General features: G+C 33.1%; 1 long non-coding RNA gene across 2 annotated transcripts in view; it reads right to left on the minus strand.

Moving 5' to 3' along the window:
* The window catches only part of LOC103012238 (uncharacterized), a 34,028-nt gene that overhangs the window by 12,625 nt on the left and 1,043 nt on the right, over positions 1–20,360 (minus strand). Inside the window, exons 2-3 of one of the 2 annotated variants that reach the window (XR_451170.3) lie at positions 15,395–15,482; positions 10,265–10,344 (exon numbers count right to left, since the gene is read on the minus strand). This is a non-coding gene — a long non-coding RNA (uncharacterized LOC103012238). The remainder of the gene's footprint in view (positions 1–10,264; positions 10,345–15,394; positions 15,483–20,360) is intronic. The other variant, XR_451169.2, reaches the window with a different exon arrangement.

The following is a 20,360-nucleotide window of genomic DNA, read 5'->3' on the forward strand; positions in this document are numbered from 1 at the left end:
ATATATGACAAACCCACAGCCAACCTCGTTCTCAATGGTGAAAAACTGAAACCATTTCCACTAATATCAGGAACAAGACAAGGTTGCCCACTCTCACCACTATTATTCAACATAGTCTTGGAAGTGTTAGCCACAGCAATCAGAGAAGAAAAAGAAATAAAAGGAATCTAAATCAGAAAAGAAGTAAAACTGTCACTGTCTGCAGATGACATGATACTATACATAGAGAATCCTAAAGAGGCTACCAGAAAACTCCTAGAGCTAATCAATGAATTTGGTAAAGTAGCAGGATACAAAATTATTGCACAGAAATCTCTCACATTCCTATACACTAACGATGAATAATCTGAAAGCGAAATTACGGTAACACTCCCATTTACCAATGCAACAAAAAGAAAAAAATACCTAGGAATAAACCTACCTAAGGAGACAAAAGAACTGTATGCAGAAAACTATAAGACACTGAAGAAAGAAATTAAAGATGATACAAACAGATGGAGAGATATATCATGTTCTTGGATTAGAAGAATCAACATTGTGGAAATGACTATACTACCCAAAGCAATCTACAGATTCAATGCAATCCCTATCAAACTACCACTTGCATTTTTCACAGAACTAGAACAAAAAATTTCACAATTTGCATGGAAACATTTCTCTTAGAATGGGAGAAAATATTTGCAGATGAAGCAACTGACAAAGACTTAATCTCTAAAATATACAAGCAGCTCATGCAGCTCAATATCAATAAAACAAACAACCCGATCCAAAAATGGGCAGAAGACCTAAATAGACATTTCTCCAAAGAAGATATACAGATTGCCAACAGACACATGAAAGAATGCTCAACATCATTAATCATTAGAGAAATGCAAATCAAAACTACAATGAGATATCACCTCACACTCGTCAGAATGGCCATCATGAAAAAATCTAAAAAAATAAATGCTGGAGAGGGTGTGGAGAAAAGGGAACCCTCTTGCCCTGTTGGTGGGGATGTAAATTGATACAGACACTATGGAGGACAATATAGATGTTCCTTAAAAAACTACAAATAGAACTACCATATGACCCAGCAATACCACTACTGGGCATATACCCTGAGAAAACCATATTTCAAAAATAGTCATGTACCACAATGTTCATTACAGCTCTATTTACAATAGCCAGGACATGGAAGCAATCTAAGTGTCCATCAACAGATGAAAGGATAAAGAAGATGTGGCACATATACACAATGGAATATTACTCAGCCATAAACAGAAATGAAGTTGAGTTATTTGTAGTGAGGTGGTTGGAACTAGATACTGTTCTACAGAGTGAAGTAAGTCAGAAAGAGAAACACAAATACCGTATGCTATTACATATATATGGTATCTAAACAAAAGAAGTGGTTCTGAAGAACCTAGTGGCAGGACAGGAGTAAAGATGCAGATGTTGAGAACGGACTTGAGGACACGGGGGTGGGGGGGAAACGGTAAACTGGGACGAAGTGAGAGTGTGGCATGGAAATATATACAGTAGCAAGTGTAAAATAGATAGCTAGTGGGAAGCAGCTGCATAGCACAGGGAGATCAATTCAGTGCTTTGTGAGCACCTAGAGGGTTGGAATAAGGAGGGTGAGAGGGAGATGCAAGAGGGAAGAGATATGGGGATATATGTATATGTATAGCTGATTCACTTTGTTATAAAGCAGAAACTAACACACCATTGCAAAGCAATTATACTCCAATAAAGATGTTAAAATTTTTTTTTAAAAGAATTAGTATTAATAATCTATATCAAATAGTGTCAAAATACTCTTTTAATTGAAGATGTTTTGCTCTTCAGATTTGTCCTAAGAGTGGGTAGTAAGAATACCTAAAAATAATTGATAATCTGTTTATATATGTACGTGTATGTGTGTGTTTATGTTTAAATCTGATGCTTCTTCTTTGGTTGCCCAAGAGTCTCTTTCAAAAAAGATACTTAATTGTTAAAATAATGGGCAATTGAAAAGGAAAATTGCTAAATGTAAATGACTATTATTTGTACCACAACACTTTACATATACTCCATTACGAGGTATATACAGATAGAAATATACATGAAAGAGATAAATTCAGGAAGCTCTATTTATTTTCGGTAGGTCAATTATAAAACAAATTTGGTTGGGCAGCCTAGAGGTTTTTATGTCTTGAGAAAATGAGCCATAAGAAAATTTCAAATGGCTGGAGTTAAATTTGTATATGAAAAGAGCTATTCTGAACTCTGCTGGAGGTTCAGTTGTGGAATAAAAATATTAGTGTCAGTTAGGAGTCTCCAAAACAAGGGTAAGGAATTACAGAACCCTGAAAGAAGGGAGTAATTGGAGGCCATGAGAGGAAGGTTTGCATTGAAAGTGACTTAGGATGTAAATTCAGCAAGTTTGATGTGTGTGTGTGTGTGTGTGTGTGTGTGTGTGTGTGTGTGTGTGTGTGTGTGTGTGTGTATGTGTGGTGGCAGGGGAGGAAGTGGGGAGAAAGGAGGAAAGCGAGAGAAATTGTGCTCTCTTAGTTTTCCACTTGAATGACTGAAAATTTAATGGTCCCATAAACTGAGACTGAGAATTCCTGGCATAAACAAATTTGGGGTAAAATTTTGGGGAAAGATTTCTAACTCTGACACCTTGAATTAACTGAGGGAAATTATTTGAATATGTTTGGTATTCACTTAGTTTCTGAAAGTTTGAGGAGAAGTCTGAACTAGTGACATACATTTGGGTCATCATAGAATCCACTAAGGAGATCTAGAAGAAGTAGTTAAGCTTACACACAGAAGGAGAAATTGGGAGTGTTTATGGTAGGAAGTGCAATACAGTGGAAGTTAAATATTGAACTATCTTCTTTAGATCTCTGGTTTTATATCACTAATTACTACCAGAACTCTGCTCAGATTCCATTACCCTGACTTCAGTGTAAAATCTTAAAATTTAATTGGCTATTTTCCCATCAATAAAATCTTTCTCTTCTGAATTTGCTTCATCTATCATAATTTTTCTTTCAGTAATCTAAGCTCGAATCTCTTTGATTAATCCATCCACTTGCCTTCTGCCTTTTTCTAATATCAAGTCAGATATTAAGTTCAAGTCTGTTTTCCATATCTCTTGGTTTGTTTTCAATTACCTCACCCCTAACTTTGAACATCTTTCTAAATGAACTTCTGACCATCTGTTCTCCTTCTTTTCCCCATGGTATATTACTTCCATATTAAGCTTTCTAAGAAATCTTTCGGTTTATGTCTGTTTCTGATTTAAGAACATTTGAATGAATCTGGGGTTTTTAAAATATTATTTAAAAATATATCTCAGAATACTAACTAAAAAATCACTTGTTAATTTTTGAAGGATGTGTAAATTCTTTTTAGTTTGAATAACAACTTATAGACATGAATATTTTAGCTTTTCCTTATTTTATACAATAGGGAAAAGTAAAACTCACTGTTATCTTCAGACCCATATATTTCATGAACATAAATGAAAAAACCTACATCAAAATATTAGCAAATTAAATGTAACAATATATAAAAAATATACATCATGATCAAGTGAGATGTATTCTAGTCATGTAATCCTAGTTCAACATTTGAAAATCAAGTAATATAATTCATCATATCAACAGGCAAACGAAGGAAAATCATGATAATGTCAATTGCTGCACAATAAGCATTTGACAAAATCCAACATCCATTCATGATAAAAATCTCAGCAAACTAGGAATGGAGGAAGACACCCTCAACTGGATAAAGAGTGTCTATAAAATACCTGCAGTTACCATCATATTTAATAGTGAAAAACTAGATGCTTCACACTAAATTAGCAGCAAGTCAAGGATATCTTCTCTCATCACTCCTATTCAGTGTTCTCCTGGAAGTCCTAGCTAATGCAGTAACACAAGGAACTGAATTAAGAGGTGTGCAGATTAAGAAGGAAGGTATAAAATTGTCTTTGTTCACAGATGACATAATTGTCTGTATAGAAAATCTCAAAGAATCAACCCAGAAAACTCCCAAACTATTAAGTAAAGTAGCAGGTTAATAGATACAAATCAGTTGCCTTCCTATATACCAACAAGAAACAAATGGAATTGTAATTTAAAAACACAATATCTTTACATTAACACCTAAAAAATGAAATAGTTAGAAATAAATTTAACAAAATATGAATAAAATCTATATGAGTAAAAGAACAAAACTCAGATGAAAGAAATCAAAGAGGAGCCCAATAAAAGGTAAAGGCAATACATTTCATGTTCATGGATAGGAAGACTCAATATTTTTAAGACATCAGTTCTTACCAGCTTGATCTGAATATTTAATACAATGCCAAACAAAATCTCAGCAGGTAACTTTCTGGATATCCACAGACTAATTCTCAAGTTTATATGGAAAGACAAAATATCCCACATAGCCACCTCAATACTGAAGAAGTACAAAATTGGAAGAGTAATTCTACCGGATGTCATACTTAGTATAAAGCTATAGTAATTAAGACAGTGCGGTGTTTACATAAGAATAGATGATGGGTCAAAGTAAAAGAATAGAAAGCCCAGATGTAGATCCACATAATTACAGTAAACTAATCTTTGACAAGGGAGCAAAGGCAATTAAATGTAGAATAGTCTTTTCAACAAATGGTTCTGGAACAACTCGAGATCCTTATGAAACAAACAAACAAACAACTTAGACACAGCTCTTATGCATAGACACAGATCATACACCTCTCACAAAAATTAACTCAAAATGTACCATAGCCCTAAATGTAAAATGAATGCAAAACTATAAAACTTCTAGAAGATAACAGGAGAAAATATATGTGGCATTGGCTTTAGAAATGAATTTTTAGTTACAAGACCAAGAACACAGTCCATGAGAGAAAAAATTGATGAGTTGGATATCATTAAAATGAAAAAAAGCATTGTGCTCTGTGAAAGACACTGTTAGGAGAATGAAGAGACAAGCCACAGACTAGGAGTGAATCTTTGCAAAACACATATCTGATAAAGAACTGGTATCAAAAATATGCAAAGAACTCTTAAGTTCAACAATAAGAAAACACATAACCTAATTAAAATGGAAAATGAAATAAACAGATATCGCACCAAAGAAGATATGAGGATGGTAAATAAATGTATAAAAAATGCTCAACATTATATGTCACAAGAGAATCACAAGGTAAAACAAAAAATTAGATACCACGACACATCTCATAGAGAGGCTGAAATCCAAAACATTAAGAATATCAAATGCTGGTGAGGTTGTGGAGAAACAGGAACTCTTACTCACTGCTGATGGGATTGCAAAATGGTACAGACACTTTGGAAGACAGTTTGGCCTTTCGTACAAAAGCAAGCATATGCTTACCATATTATCCAGAGAACATGTTTCTTGGTAATTACCCAAATGAGTTGAAAATTTATGTCCACACAAAACCTTCACACATATCTTCATAGCAACTGTATTCACAATTGTTTAACTTGGAAGGAATCCAGGGGTTCTTCAATAGATAAATGGATAAATAATATGTGTGACATCTATGCAATAAAATAGTATTCAGTGATAAAAGGAAATGAGCTATTAAGTCCCAAGAAAACATGGATAAATCCAAATGCAAATTTCTAAGTGAAATAAGCCAATCTGAAAAGGCTACATAGGTAGGATTACAGCTATAAGACATTCTGAAAAAGCACAACTAGGGAGACAGTGAAAAGAGATCAATGATTGCCAAGGTTTTAAGGATAGGGAAGAGGGATGAATATGTGGGGAATGGGATTTTTATGATGGTGAAACTTCTGTATGACACTGTGATGGTGGATATATGTCATCACATTTGTCAAAATCTGTAAAATGTACAACACAAATCTTGGGCCCTAACATAAACTATTGACTTTAGTTCATAATAGTGTATCAATATTGTCTCATCCACCTTGAAATGTACCATATTAATGCTGGATGTTAATGATAAGGGAAACTGTCTGCTGGGGAAGAGAGGAGATGTGGGGCAGAGGGTACATGGGCACTCTCCATACTTTCAGTTCAATTTTTTAAAACATAGAACTGTTCTAAAAAATCTATTAATTAAAGAAATGTGATACAGATTCCCAGCTGGAAGTCTTATTAGCAAAGATGACAGATTCCACTGCTAGTCTCTCATGGACCTTCCTATCTCCTGCAAGGAAATATTCTGAATTTCTTTTTGGATACATTCCTAGATATCCATCTGTTTTGAGACTTTGTAACAAGATAATTAACTGTTATAAAGATGAAGATGTTATTACTTTAAATATCATCTAGGCCAATATTTTTATCTTGCTAATTATGAAAATATGTACAATATTGAAGAATACTAAATGTTCAAACATTCCTATTCCTTTCTTTTTCTGTGAAAAAAAAATACAGACTGAGATTATGTTTCTGTTTCAAACTTTACAGGTAAAAGTACAAATTGGAAAATTATGTTTAAAAGTTAGTGGAAAATTTCACCAAACTCTATTAATAGTAATATTGAAAAAGATGTGCTTTTTCCTAGAATTGTTCATTAGTTTTTCTCAACATGTATTATGAAAAATTTCAAATATACAGAAAAGCTGAAGGAATTATATTTAGTTTGCTATATATTTCTGTCAGGAAAATTCCCACAGACAGTTTTCTGTTTTGAGTATGTATATACACTCACGAAACCACCACCTCAACCAAGAAAATGAACTTATTTATCTCCCTCAAAAATTTCATTCTGCCTCTTTGTTTTACTTCTTTCCTAACCTTCCCTTTTTCTTCTGTCTTACCCCATTTTTGGGAACTACTGATCTGCTTTCTGTCACTATATATTTGTTTGTATTTTGTGGAACTTTATGAAAATTAAGTAATACAGTATGAACACTTTTTTGTCTGACTTCTTTCACTTAGCATAATCAGTTTTTATTTCATCCATATTGTTGCATGTGTCAACAGTCTATGGTTTCTTACTGCTGAGTACTATTCCATTCTGTGGCTATAACACAGCTGGTTTATCCATTCACCAGTCAGGAAACATTGAGCTGTTGAATTTTGGGGTGTTACATGTGGATCTGCTATGTGAAAATTTGTATACAAATCTCTGTGTGGGACATACACTTTTATTCTTGCTTAAATACCTAAGAGTGAAAATGCTTTGTCATTTTGTAAGAAATTGCTCAATTTTTTCCAAAGTGGTCATTTCATTTTACCTTCCTACAACGAGTGTAAAAGTCTTTTATCAGATAAATGGTTTTCCTTTATTTTTCTCTACTCAGTGATTTGACTTTTTATCTTTCAAAGCCTAGAAGCTTTTAATTTTTATGTAAAATGTATCCACTTACCAATTTACTAATTTAGATTTGCCAACTTAAAGATTTTCTCTATATGTTCTTCCACATATTTTCTAGATTTAGATTTTCTATTTAGTCTACAACACACTTTGAATTAATTTTTGTAGATGCTGTAAAGTATGCATTGAAATTTATTTTTTTACATATAAATATTCAATTTTCCCAGCATCAATTGTTTAAAAGGCAATCTATTCTCCACTGAATTATCTATATATCTTATTTGATAATCAACTGAACAGTTATATGTAGGTCTATATCTGGAGTCTTTATTCTGTGCCAATATTCTTTTGTCTTTCTTTACGTCCACACTGTCTTGATTATTGTGGCTTTATAAGAAGTCTAGACATCAAGCAGTATAATCTCTTCATCTTTGCTTTTCCTTTCTAAATGTTTTTCTCTTTTTTATTTTTCACTGATTTAAGTTCTTTGCCCATAGTATCAATTGTTATCCTATTGATATTCATTCTTCTCACTAATAGCAAAGGTGAATTTCTAAATTTATTTCTGTCAGCAGTGTTTTGTAGTTTGCCATGTAGAGGTTTTGCATAGCTTTTGCCAGATGTAACTCAATGCAGGGAGAATACTGGGCTCCAATTGAGTTTCCCCCTGTCATTGCCTGGAAACTGTCTCCAGAGAGTAAGCTGGGCAATCATAGGGCTCCTTCATCTGTTTCCTGTATCTCTGGCATCCCTGTCTCCTGTTGCTTGTGGTCAATGCCACAAAAACCATGGTTTTATATATTTTGTTCAGATTTTAAAATTAATTTAGGTTGGAAGATACCTGTTAACACCATTTTGGCTGGAAGGAAAAATCCTGTGATAGATTTTGAACAAGAAAGCTATTAGATTTTTCAACAGGTGTTTGCCTTTGGTTCAGAGAAGCAGCTTACTATTAAACCATATTGACAATGTGCTCCTCTGTATTCAAAATTTACTAAAGGCATTTACCATCCCTTCTAAATTTTTTTCGTCCTCAAAACCAATTATGTGCCTGGCACATAGACAGCTGAAAGACTGCTTAGGTCCCTGATTAGAGAGATAATTATATAAATAATGGACTTTATTGTTCACTAATATTCATAAAACTTAAATAAATATTTAACACATATATAATGTGTTTTAATTATTTTCTTAGCATAGATTTATTTAATAGATTAGATTTAGTGAATATATAAGTATAAACTTTTCAGAAATTCCTACAGTTTCCTAGACAGTGTTAAATGATAAAATATGGGTTAATCTTTTACAAGTTCTTGAGAAGTGTAGGCTACACACTAATGAATAATAATTTTCTATAAACTGTATCATAATTTTAAAAATTACACTGCTTCTAAAAGATTCACATTATCTTAGTTGGTCTTTACTAAAAAGTTACACACTTTTTAAATGATGTGTTACTTAAAGATATTAAGATGAAAATGCGTGGCGCGGGGGGATCAGCTCGGTGCTTTGTGGCCGCCTGGGGGGGTGGGATGGGGAGGGTGGGAGGGAGGGAGATGCGGGAGGGAGGAGATGTGGGAGCGTGTGTGTATGTGTAGCTGATTCACTTTGTTATAAAGCAGAGACTAGCACACCATTGTGAGGCAATTATACTTCAATAAAGATGTTTTAAAAAAAAAGATGAAAATGAATTAGGTTTTTTGCCTTTATTTATTGAAAAAATCTAAAAGAAATATTTCTCTTTATGTTTTCTAGTCAAGTCAAACCAAAAACTCTACTTTCTAAATGACATTTTTAATACTATGTTTTATCTCCTATTTTGCTAGCTCTTGGTTTTAATAAGATCCTTTTAAAATAGATCATTCTGCTTTGGGGAATGAAGGAAAAACCCAAGATTCATGATTTATTGTTAGCTGAAGGAAGAATAATGGGTATCAGACTCATTGGCAACAACTCCAGCATTGTAGTGGTATAGAGTCTTGAAGTTCTCATTAGCTGTGCTATTCTGCTTTGAAAGCCTAATTCCCAGTACTTCTTCATTCAATTCTCATATGTTCTTATAAAAAGAGACTATTATAATCATTCTTTTCCAAGAAAATCTAAAGTCCTTTAACTATGAAATCTTACCTCCCATCAAACAGAATTCTTAGACCACATAATTTGGAATTTAATATTAATCTTTCCACAACGGTTTTTATGTATTAAACTCTCCTCTCCCGGAATATTATATGTTCACTGAAGATGGGGCTATGTCATATCTTTGTGATTTTGTTATACTTTTTCATGCATTCACTATTGAAGCAATTAAGCATTATTTTTCTAATACTACTAATAATATTAAACTTTTGCTGATGCAGTTGAATTGAATAAAGGGGATATGATTGCTCTATTGAGTATGAATGGAAAGTGTATTGCATTTAAATATTCAAGTGGCCCATTGCTTGGCATATAAAATACTATGCACAACACTCTTAAATACTCTCTTAATTGTGAACTAGTACCATGTACCCCTATTCTATGCCACTTTTGAGATATTTAAATCAGATATTTAAATGCAGAGAAGTTGGAGAAATATTTGAAGGCAAATATTTGGTCACCCTTTTCAGATTTAACTTCTTCCCTCCACACATTTGGACAAAGAAATGATTTGACTTTTCTAGCGAAAAAGTTGAATTGAAATAAAGTGAGAATTTCCTTCTATATATGCTTTCATTAAATGCCATACTAGATTTGGGACTACACTAAATTTGGGAATTCTTTATCTCAATACAAAGAAAATGAAAGAACTGGCTTTGAAAAGAAAGAGAAAATAAAGAGAAGTCAATATTCTTAGATCAAATTTTATAGCTTGTGTATGCATGTATTCTAACTCTAGTATGATTAGTTACATTAAGAAATATCTACTAATATTGTTTCAGTCTCTAATAATATTCTGTATTTTCAATGAGGTATTTTGAGCATTACCTGTAGTCTTCGGAGAACTGCTGATGACAAAACTCCTACTATAACTCAGATTAATTAATCAATTTTAGTCCTCCATGGATCTAAATGAAGAAGAAAATGTATCCACTTAGAACTTATTCTAGCATAAGCAACGATGGCAAAAAGAAATGTATCTAGTGTTTATTTACTTCTTTCCCAATATTTTGTTGTGGTAAAATACATGTAACAAAATGTATCATCTCAATCATTTTAAAATTTATGGTAATAAATAGATTCAGAGTCATGTGTAACCATCACAACCATCAACTCCATAACTCTTTTCATCTTGTAAAACTGAAGCTCTGAATTTGTTAAACTCCCCATTCCTCTGCCCTCCAGCCCTTGGCAAACACCTTGCTGTTTCTATGATTTTGACTTCTCTAAATATGTGATATAAGTGAAATCACCTTCCTTTGATTAGTGTTAACATGGCATATCTTTCTCTATCTCTTTACTTTTAATCTATAAGGGTCTTTATACTCAAAGTTTGTCTTATTTTTAATCTACCTGCTGTCATTTATTTTACTTATACAGAAGCCTATATATGTATGTATATGTATATTTATGTGCATATATTTTCAAATACATTGTTACTATTATAATAATTTTGGTCAAGCCATTATTTTAAATCAATTAAAATAAGGAAAAGTGCAAGTTTTTATTTTACCTTATTTATTTCTTCTCCAGTGTTCTTCCTTTCTTTGTGTAAATCTGAGTTTCTGATCTACATTATTGTCCTTCTCTTGAAGAACTTCTTTTAACATTTCTTGAAAGGCAGGTCTATTGACAACAAATCCCTTCTCTATTTATTAGTATAAGAAAGCATTTTTACTTCACTTGTTTTTTTTGTTTTTTTTTTTTTACTTCACTTGTTAAAGGATTATATTTCTGGTACTGAATTCTGCGTTAGTTTTGTTGTTTGTTTTGTTTTTTTCTCTCAACACTTTGAATATTTCACTCCACTCTCTCTTGCTTGCATGGTTTCTAAGGAGAAGTCAGACGTAATTCTCATCTTTGCCTCTCTGTAGGTACAGGTTTTTTGTTTTGTTTTGTTTTTTTGTTTTTTTTGTTCCTCTAGCTTCTCTCAGGATTTTTTTCTTTATCTTTGTTTTTTGAAATTTGAAAATTACCAGTGTAGGTGTAGTGTTTTGTCATTTATCTTGCTTGCTGTTCTCTGAGTTCCCTGGATATGTGCCTTGGTATCTGACATTATTTAGGGGAAATTCTTGGTCATTATAGTTGTAAATATTGCTTCTGTTTCTTTTGCTCTCTCCTTTCATTCTTGTATTCCCATTATGTACATATTATACCTTTCACAGTTTTCCCATGGTTCTTGGATACTGTGCAGTTATTTATTTTTGTCTTTTTCCACTTTGTTTTTCAATTTTCCATCTCTCTTTTTATAATTCTGATCCCTTCTTGCTAGTTGTAACTTTATGTATTACGGTGCTTAGCCTACCTATCATAGATATTTTAAATTCCTGTTAATTCCAACATCCTTGCCATATCTGAGTCTGGTTTTTGATACTTCCTATGTCTTTTCAAGCTGTTTTATTTTTCCTTATAGTATACCTTATAATTTTTTTCTTGTTAGCTGGACATTACGCAATGGATTAACTGTAAATTGACCTTCAGCAATGTGGTGGTAATGTGTGTGGGGGGATAAGAATCATTTTATAGTGCTATGATTAGGGCTATAGATTTTAAAAGCAAATATAGCAATTTTGAAAGATTTATGATAAATATACATAAACCAATTTTATTTCTCTATATTGGCAAATATCAATGGAAATTTTAAAATGTATAATTTATAATAGTATAAAAATTATTTAAAAATTAGAAGTAAATCTAATAAAGTATATGAAGGACCCTTACACTTAATAGAAATATAAAACTCTTCTAAGAAAAGTTTTTAAAACCATAAATAATTGGCAGGTTAAACTTTGTTTAGATGTCAGTTCTCATGTAATCTATAAATTTGAAGTAATCTGAGCAAAACCTTTGCATTTATTTTTGCGTTTTGAAAATTGACAAGCTTATTCTGATTTTTATTTTTATTTATTTATTTATTTAACATTTTTATTGGAGTATAATTGCTTTACAATGGTGTGTTAGTTTCTGCTTTATAACAAAGTGAATCAGCTATACATATACATATATCCCCCCAGAGACAAAGGACAGCCAAGGAAACCTTGGAGAAGGACAAAATTGAAGGATTTAACCTACCATATTTTAAGATTTACTATAAATTTATGGTAATCAAGGGAGATTCTTGTTGATGTGAAAGTTGACAAAGTGATTAATGAAATCAATAAGAGAGCCTAGGCATAACCTGAACAAATATGGTCACTTGATTTAAGACAAAGGTGTCATAGAAATTCAGTCTTTTCAATAAATTATACTGGAGCAGTTGGATATTTATATGAAAAATGAATTATTACTCTTACATCAAATCATTCACAAAATAATACGGATGGATTGTAGTCCTAAATGTTGAAATTAAAAAAAGAAAATCTGCTAGAAGAAAGCTTGTAAGAATAGCTTCATATTCCTGGGGTAAGTGAGGAGTTCTTAAGGATACATTAATCATAACATTCAAAATTTGATACATTACACTTCACACATTTTGCTTAACAAAATACATCTTTGAGAAAAAGATAAGTGACAGATAAGGAAAGGGTGTTTTTCATACACTTAGTTGAGAAAGGACTCATATCCTGAATATATACAGAACTCCAACACTTCAATAAAAGCAAGAAAAATAATTCAATAACAAATCCTGGCTTAAATACTTAGTCATTCACAAAAGGGGATAGCCAATCCAAATATGAAAAGGCTGTTAATATCAATATACCCTTAAGGAAAATGTAAATTAAATCTATGATAATATATCATACAGACCCACCATAATGGCAAACATTATAAAGACTGGCAATACCAGAGCTTGATGTAACTATGGAGAAATTGGAACCCTCATAAAATGCCTGCTGGAGTACAAGTTGGTTAAGCCAGTTTGGAAAACTAGCAGTATCTACTAATGCTACAGTATGCCTATCTTATGTCCTAATGATCCAACTCATATAGAAATAAATGCATAATTTCACAGAAGACAAGAATATTCTATATTGTAATACCCCAAACTGGAAACAGCTCAAATGACCATCAGTGATAGAACAGATGCATCAACTGTGGTATACTCATACAATGGAATACTATATAGCAATAAAAAAGAAAAAAGTACTGACACCACAATATGTTTATATTTCACATATATTTTATTGAAAGAAGTTAGAGAAAAATAGCTAAGCTTTGTGTTATTTTATTTCAAAAAAGGTAAAGAATAGGCAATCCAATTGGTGGCCATAAAAGTTAGAATAGTGGTTACTTCTGTGTGTGTGTGTGTGTGTGTGTGTGTGTATATTAGTGTTGATTGATGAGAAGCATGGAGGATTTTTCTACAGTGGGTGCTACATAGGGGCACATACTCGTGTGCAAAATTCCATGGGCACCTTATTGAAGATTGCTGTACTTTACATACCTTTTTACTGTATATATGGCATACTTTAAAAATATATGTTATATATTTACATATCTTCTAAAATTTCTTATGATAATTTTGTTTATAACATTATGGTATTCATTTCGATGAGGATACTTCAATGCTAATTAATCACAATTAAAATTTACATTAGTTTGTACACACAACAGACTGAATTTACTGAAGTATTTTGTTTTTAATTTTCCCAAGGGCAATCTAACATAATGTCATACGTAGATAGATATCAATAGATAGGTAATAGATAATAGATATGATATGTATGTAATTCTCTGTTTTCATTAGTGTGGAGTATAGTTAAATATCTTTACTATAGGGAGCAGGCTTTTTATTCAGAATCTTAAATATTTATTTCCCAATTACCCTTTTATAAAGATGACTCAAACTGGTTTTTAAATGGTTTTTTAAAATGGCTTTTAAATTGTGTTTTTTAAAAGGTTTTTATTTTCTATTCTATCTTAACTGTACTGTCTGTGTTTTCCTGATTAGATAAATTTCCATGTTTTTCATAAGCAATTCAAACAATAAAATTCTATAGCCACCTTTAAGTGAAAAAACAAGTGGAAAAATACTGTACAGAGAATGGTCCTAACTCATGTTGAATTACATATATGGCCTGTTTAAAATATACATGGTCTTAAGAAATGTGCAGAAGTAATATTTTTTTCTAAAAGTGAATTAAACTTAGGACATTCATTATCATCCTGTTGTCGACTAGGTGACAAATATTTGGAAAATTAAAAAAAATAATAATGAAAAAGAAAAGAAAACTCTCTGCTCTTCCCATTTTTAATGAGTTTGAATCAGTAAATCCCGGATTGTCCCTCTTTCCTTCCTTTAATCTCAAGGGTTAACAAAACTCCCATGTTCTCTCAAGGATCATTTGGTCACTAGAGACAGTATCTAGTTAGACCAGTACTTCTCATATCCTGCAAGAGAAGTTGAATCAGGCTCTGTGGGCAAGGGAATGGTTGAGCCTGATCTCAGGCATTTTTAAAAGTTCACAGCACCTTGGAGATTTGTGTTTGGCAATGGATTGTGACCTTTGCAGACTCCACTGATGTGAAATGGGTCCTCTCTGGCCTGCAATTCTGAAAAAGAATGTCTCTTTCTGTTGTGTGCTTTCTGCCACAGTTTTTGCTCCATCATACTTTGTGCTTTGATCTCTTCTGGACTACCTGCTCTCTCTATACTTTGGTGCTCAGGACAGTACCTACATCCTTAGATCCAGACAAGAGAGTCCTTACTCTGGGCCCTGTATTTGAGGGCCCTATATATTTTCATGACTAATGTCCATTCAAGCCCCAGGGAAATGCTTCTCCACACTCAGTTTATACCTTAGAAGAAAAAGATGGCTGTGTCTGAATGTGTAGATGGATGCAGATTATGACCCAGTCTCTATGGCAGGTGATAATGCTTCCATGTGTTGGAGGACTGGAGCAGCTGAGGAGCTTGTGGGAGAGAAATGACCAATTCACTCATCCACAGTTCATCTTACAGGGCACAAATGCGATATTCTCTTAGATAACAAAGTGTCTTTTCCTAGCAGTGCTGACCTTGTGTTTTCTTGCTTCCCCTTGTCTTCCATGTCATGGTTCCAAAGAAACTCTTGACTTAGCACCATATTCAGAACAGCTGTACACGCTGGTTGAAGAACATTTTCCATATTAAAAAATTTCTTATTACTCAAATCTATTGGTCTCTAAATAACTTCCATGAAGCCTGAGAAGAAGATGGGACACAATGGGGAGCTTGTTGGTGGTAGTGAAACAAGAGCAAATCATTGTTCAACTCACAATATTATTTCCTTATGTCTTTAAATATAATAATTGTTTTAGAAAGCAAATCAAGAAAATTCATCTTATGCTTTCTGTGTATTAACTTAATGTATTGTGTGAGAGAAGAGAATCTAAGAAAAATGTCAAAATGTGGAAGTTAAATGAGTTCTTATGTAAAAAAATGAAGTGGAAATTTTGGATACTTGGGCAGCAAAAAACAAGATTAAAAGGCAGAACAGAGGTCCATAAAAGATGATCTTTAGTGGCAAGGTAAGAATGCATGTTTATGTTTACTTACACTCATAATTTTCTTATTAAAGTGAAATTTGATAATATTTTTACTCTTTCTGTAATGTACAATTCATATGGGAAATTGTTGTAAGTTAAGGAGAGTCCTAAATAACAAAAATCCCGGTCTCATTGCACAAGTTTCTATAGTTTGAAAAAGGGCCCAATTATAAGTTATGTCTTTCAACTTTAATTATATGCCAGAAATAGTTATTTGGGAACCATAAATATGATGTATTTACAGCTGAATTGACAATTTAGAACATACTGGCAAGCAAGAGATTAACTAAAATCACATATTACTGAAAAAAATAGATTCAGGATCAGAAACAAACAAAATTTCACATTATTTGCAACTATATAGAGACATAAGAAAATTCTCTCTTGATCTTTCAATATTCAGATAAATAAGGAAAGATGGTACTGTAAGTATCCTCCCACTATATGTCATTTATTTTTTAACATTTAAACTAAAAATGTATTCATTAGGCTTCAGTCTCTCTGGACCTCAAAAGAATCATAATGGAGAGATCATCAATTCCCTTCTTTAGAAAACTCTCAGAAACAATTTACTGAAATATTTATTGACATTATACTACTACTATCCCCCAGATTTAAGATATTAGCATCCCTTTCCTCTATTATTTTATTTGTTTACTCAGAATTCCTAAGGGTACCTCGATGGAATCTCTTAAATCAGACCATGAGAAGATTTAGAAAACAAAGCAACAAAGTGGTTCTTGTTTCCTTATAGCTATTTTATGTATTAGAACTAATTGTATATACTTACATATAGTTCTATATATTTGCCACTTCATCATCATAATTATAATAATTATTAATGGAAATAATAAGGTAAAATCCTAAGGGCAGGCATAATTTCTTAGATATATTTGTATATCTACAGATGTCATCATAGAACAGCCACCAAATACATGTGCTCTGAATTTTAAAAAATGAGTTAGAATAATAATTACAAGTAAGAAAAATATTTTAAAGGGGATATAAAAGCAAATGGTTTTATTGTGATTGTAAACTTTAATATTACTGTAATCAAACTCTCTGGTTATAAAAAGGATGATTTAAGCTGCCTTTTGATTGATTTTCTCATCAATTTGTTATAGTAGTGAAAAAGACAACATTCATTTATTGAAGGCTTGATTTTTACAAGGACTCTGGTACTTTAAATAGCCACATGCATTTTTAAAAATATTTATTCTTAAATAGAAATTATTATGTCATTTTGGAGGAGAAAAATCTAGGTACCAGGGATATCACTCATGGAATTGGTTAGGATATTCTGCAGTGTGGTGCTTGATCATATGACTTGATGGTAGAAAAGTGGAGTTGAGTTTACCAAGAGATGAAGTAGGGGAAAGCTTGGCAGGAACTCAGGGCAATCAGTGTGAAATCAAGAGAAGGCATGGAGAGATTCTGGACTGGAGTGTAGGGGGGCAAGCAGAGAGTAGAGCAGTTTTATTACTTCCCCTCCTCCTCCATTCACATGACAGTACCTTAATGATAATAGGGGATCCTTGAGAATTACTGAGGTTTGGGCTTAAGGAAAATAGGTAAGTGAGCTGGACTCTCCATGGAGGTGGTATTCTTGCAGTGTGTAGTCTGGGGTTATAGGAAGGGAAGCTGCTAGCTGATGGTATTGCACATGCACCTAGAAAAATATGTCCTTGCAGATAAGATGGTTATGTCATGGGTTTAAGGCTCACTGGTCAGGAGGGTGGCAGGGGATCCTGGAATATTACGCGGTAACAGGAAAAGCTGGATCAGTTTCATTTGGGGAAGGCTGTGTGAAATTTATCCTAAGGCTATCCAAGGAGAAACATGTGTGACTAAAAATTACTTAGCAGGGCATTCTAAAGGTAGACTTTTAAAAAACTTGTATGAATATTTTAATCACTTGCTTAAAATTTGGAGAAATGTTAAAGTTTGGAGAAACAAGAATTGCTTAATTAATTTTAATTAGAATCTTGTCTCCACACTCTTGAGTTTTCACATTCTCTCAGTGGGGATTTCCTTGGATAGCCAGTCTTTTCTTATGTTTGCAGTCACTCTACTTGTCATATTGGGATAATTGCAAAATTGAATTCTGCTACATTTTAAGTAGATTTTTACCTGAAGGAATACTTGTTTTTAACTCCAGCCTGTGTCAAAGCTTATCATGCAAATCTCTGTAGTGAATACTGAGTCACCATGCCACCTCTGAGGCAATCCGTTTATCAGGTGGGTAGAGGAATCTTAATACTTTTTTTTTAAGTGATGAGACATTGTCACTGTGGCAGCAGATAGACTAGGGTACAAAGGAGAAAACCAAAGAAACAGAGTATACATTTTTAGCTTTTGCTATCCAGCTGCTTCTTTGTATTTTAACATAAGGAGTACGAGGCAGTTTTTGATAAGCTCTTTCATGGTTAAGGATGAGGAAGAGTAAAAGCCAGAATGAGATATTCATGTACAAGTAACAATGATTCCTTCTCTCTGGGAAAGAACATAGCAAGAACAACTATAAAAAGTTTGAATAAATACTGTAGATCTCAAACTCTAGTTACTCAAGAATTCCACATGGAAGAGAGACATGAAAGATTCCTGACGTCTGGTGTAAAGATATAAGGCATGATGATTCCAATAAATTAAGCTAATTAACTATATGTGTGTTGCTTAGCACTGATAAGCTTTAAGGTCAATTTTGAAAAAATAGTTTGCTTTAGAAGAGTGGGCTTTTTTTAAATCTTACTGCCCTGAGGGGAATAAAGATTTTAATTGAACAACTATATAATTTAAATAACTTTACAATTAAGAGTAGGGGAGTTTAGAGAAAAGTGATTTTAATGACATTATAATTAGTTAATATTTTGGGAAAAAGAATATGTGAAGTCTAAAGTTTATGTTTGATTCAAACTGGGGAAGTTCAGTATTGAATTAGAATCCAGAATTTCAATTCAACTTAGTTTACGAAACCAGAGATATTGAGTGTCAGGAGTATCATGTAAACACTGGTACAATATCAAGATGAAATATGTGCATTAGCTAATCATTTTGAGATAGAAACTTGATGACAGCTTGAATTTAGAGTAACAAAACAAAAGGTTGAAACAGATTTTAATGAAAAGAGGAAGTTTGAGGCATAAAGTCTACTTTTTCCATTCTTTGTTATACGAGTGGGAGGTAATTCTCAACAATAGGGTAATACATGGCACTCCTTTGACCCCTGTGATAGCCCTACTGATTGACCTTGTTTCCACTCTGCATTCTTCCATTCACTGCAGTGAGAAAAATCATTTATAAATAAAAATCCCTGTATTTAAGTTTCTGCTGAATTTCCTGGCCTCCGTTCGATGTCCTTGAAATCCTTAAGCACTTCCCAACATTGATGAGATAAATTTCAGAATACTTGTCCTCAACCACAGGCCTTGGATGGTCTGGTCTTTGCTTTTCCATTCTCACTTCATACCACTCTCTGCCTTGTGCTTTCTACACTGCAATCACCAGGGAACTTCTGATTGGCCTCAGAGCCTTTATATGTTGTTCCCTTTGCCAGGAGTATTTTCTACACTCTTCCCTAGTTAAGTCCAATGCACCTTCCCTGTACACCAGGGTCAGGACAGGTTCCTGTTTTATATGTACAAATTACATTATACTCTTCCTTTCTGGCTTTTATCACACTTTGACATTTCATTTTTATTTCTGTAGTTATTTAATATCTCTCTCTCATTAGAATGTCAGGATGTGGGTTCACAGTATATTATTATTACATAATTTAAGACATGATGTTAAAACTTGCATTTTAGATAATGTAGTAAACTGAGTGAATAGCAAACAATTCTATGGACACACTCTTTAAATTCAGTGTTCTTCTAAGAAATAGAAAAGATTGGTAGGTTAACTATCTCCTATATACACTTTGAAATAAACAAGCTTTTTAAAAAGACCTATTTCAGACTATATCTAATAAAGTTTGTAAAAAAAATATATGTTGGGCTTCCCTGGTGGCGCAGTGGTTGAGAATCTGCCTGCTAATGCAGGGGACACGGGTTCGAGCCCTGGTCTGGGAAGATCCCACATGCCACGGAGCAGCTGGGCCCGTGAGCCACAATTGCTGAGCCTGCGCGTCTGGAGCCTGTGCCCCGCGACGGGAGGGGCCGCGATAGAGAAAGGCCCGCGCACCGCGATGAAGAGCGGTCCCCGCACCGCGATGAAGAGTGGCCCCCGCTTGCCGCAACTGGAGAAAGCCCTCGCACGAACCGAAGACCCAACACAGCCAAAAATAAATAAATAAATAAATAAATAAATAAGAAAATCCTTTAAAAAAAAAAATATATATATATATATATATATATATATGTTAACATCTACCATGGATTCAGTTAGACTGGAAAACATTTTTACCCCTAAATATAGACATATTATGAGGGGATAGACCAGATATAGAAAATATTACAAA

This window comes from Balaenoptera acutorostrata, chromosome 5 (genome assembly GCF_949987535.1).
Source record: "Balaenoptera acutorostrata chromosome 5, mBalAcu1.1, whole genome shotgun sequence".
Taxonomy (NCBI): domain Eukaryota; kingdom Metazoa; phylum Chordata; class Mammalia; order Artiodactyla; family Balaenopteridae; genus Balaenoptera; species Balaenoptera acutorostrata.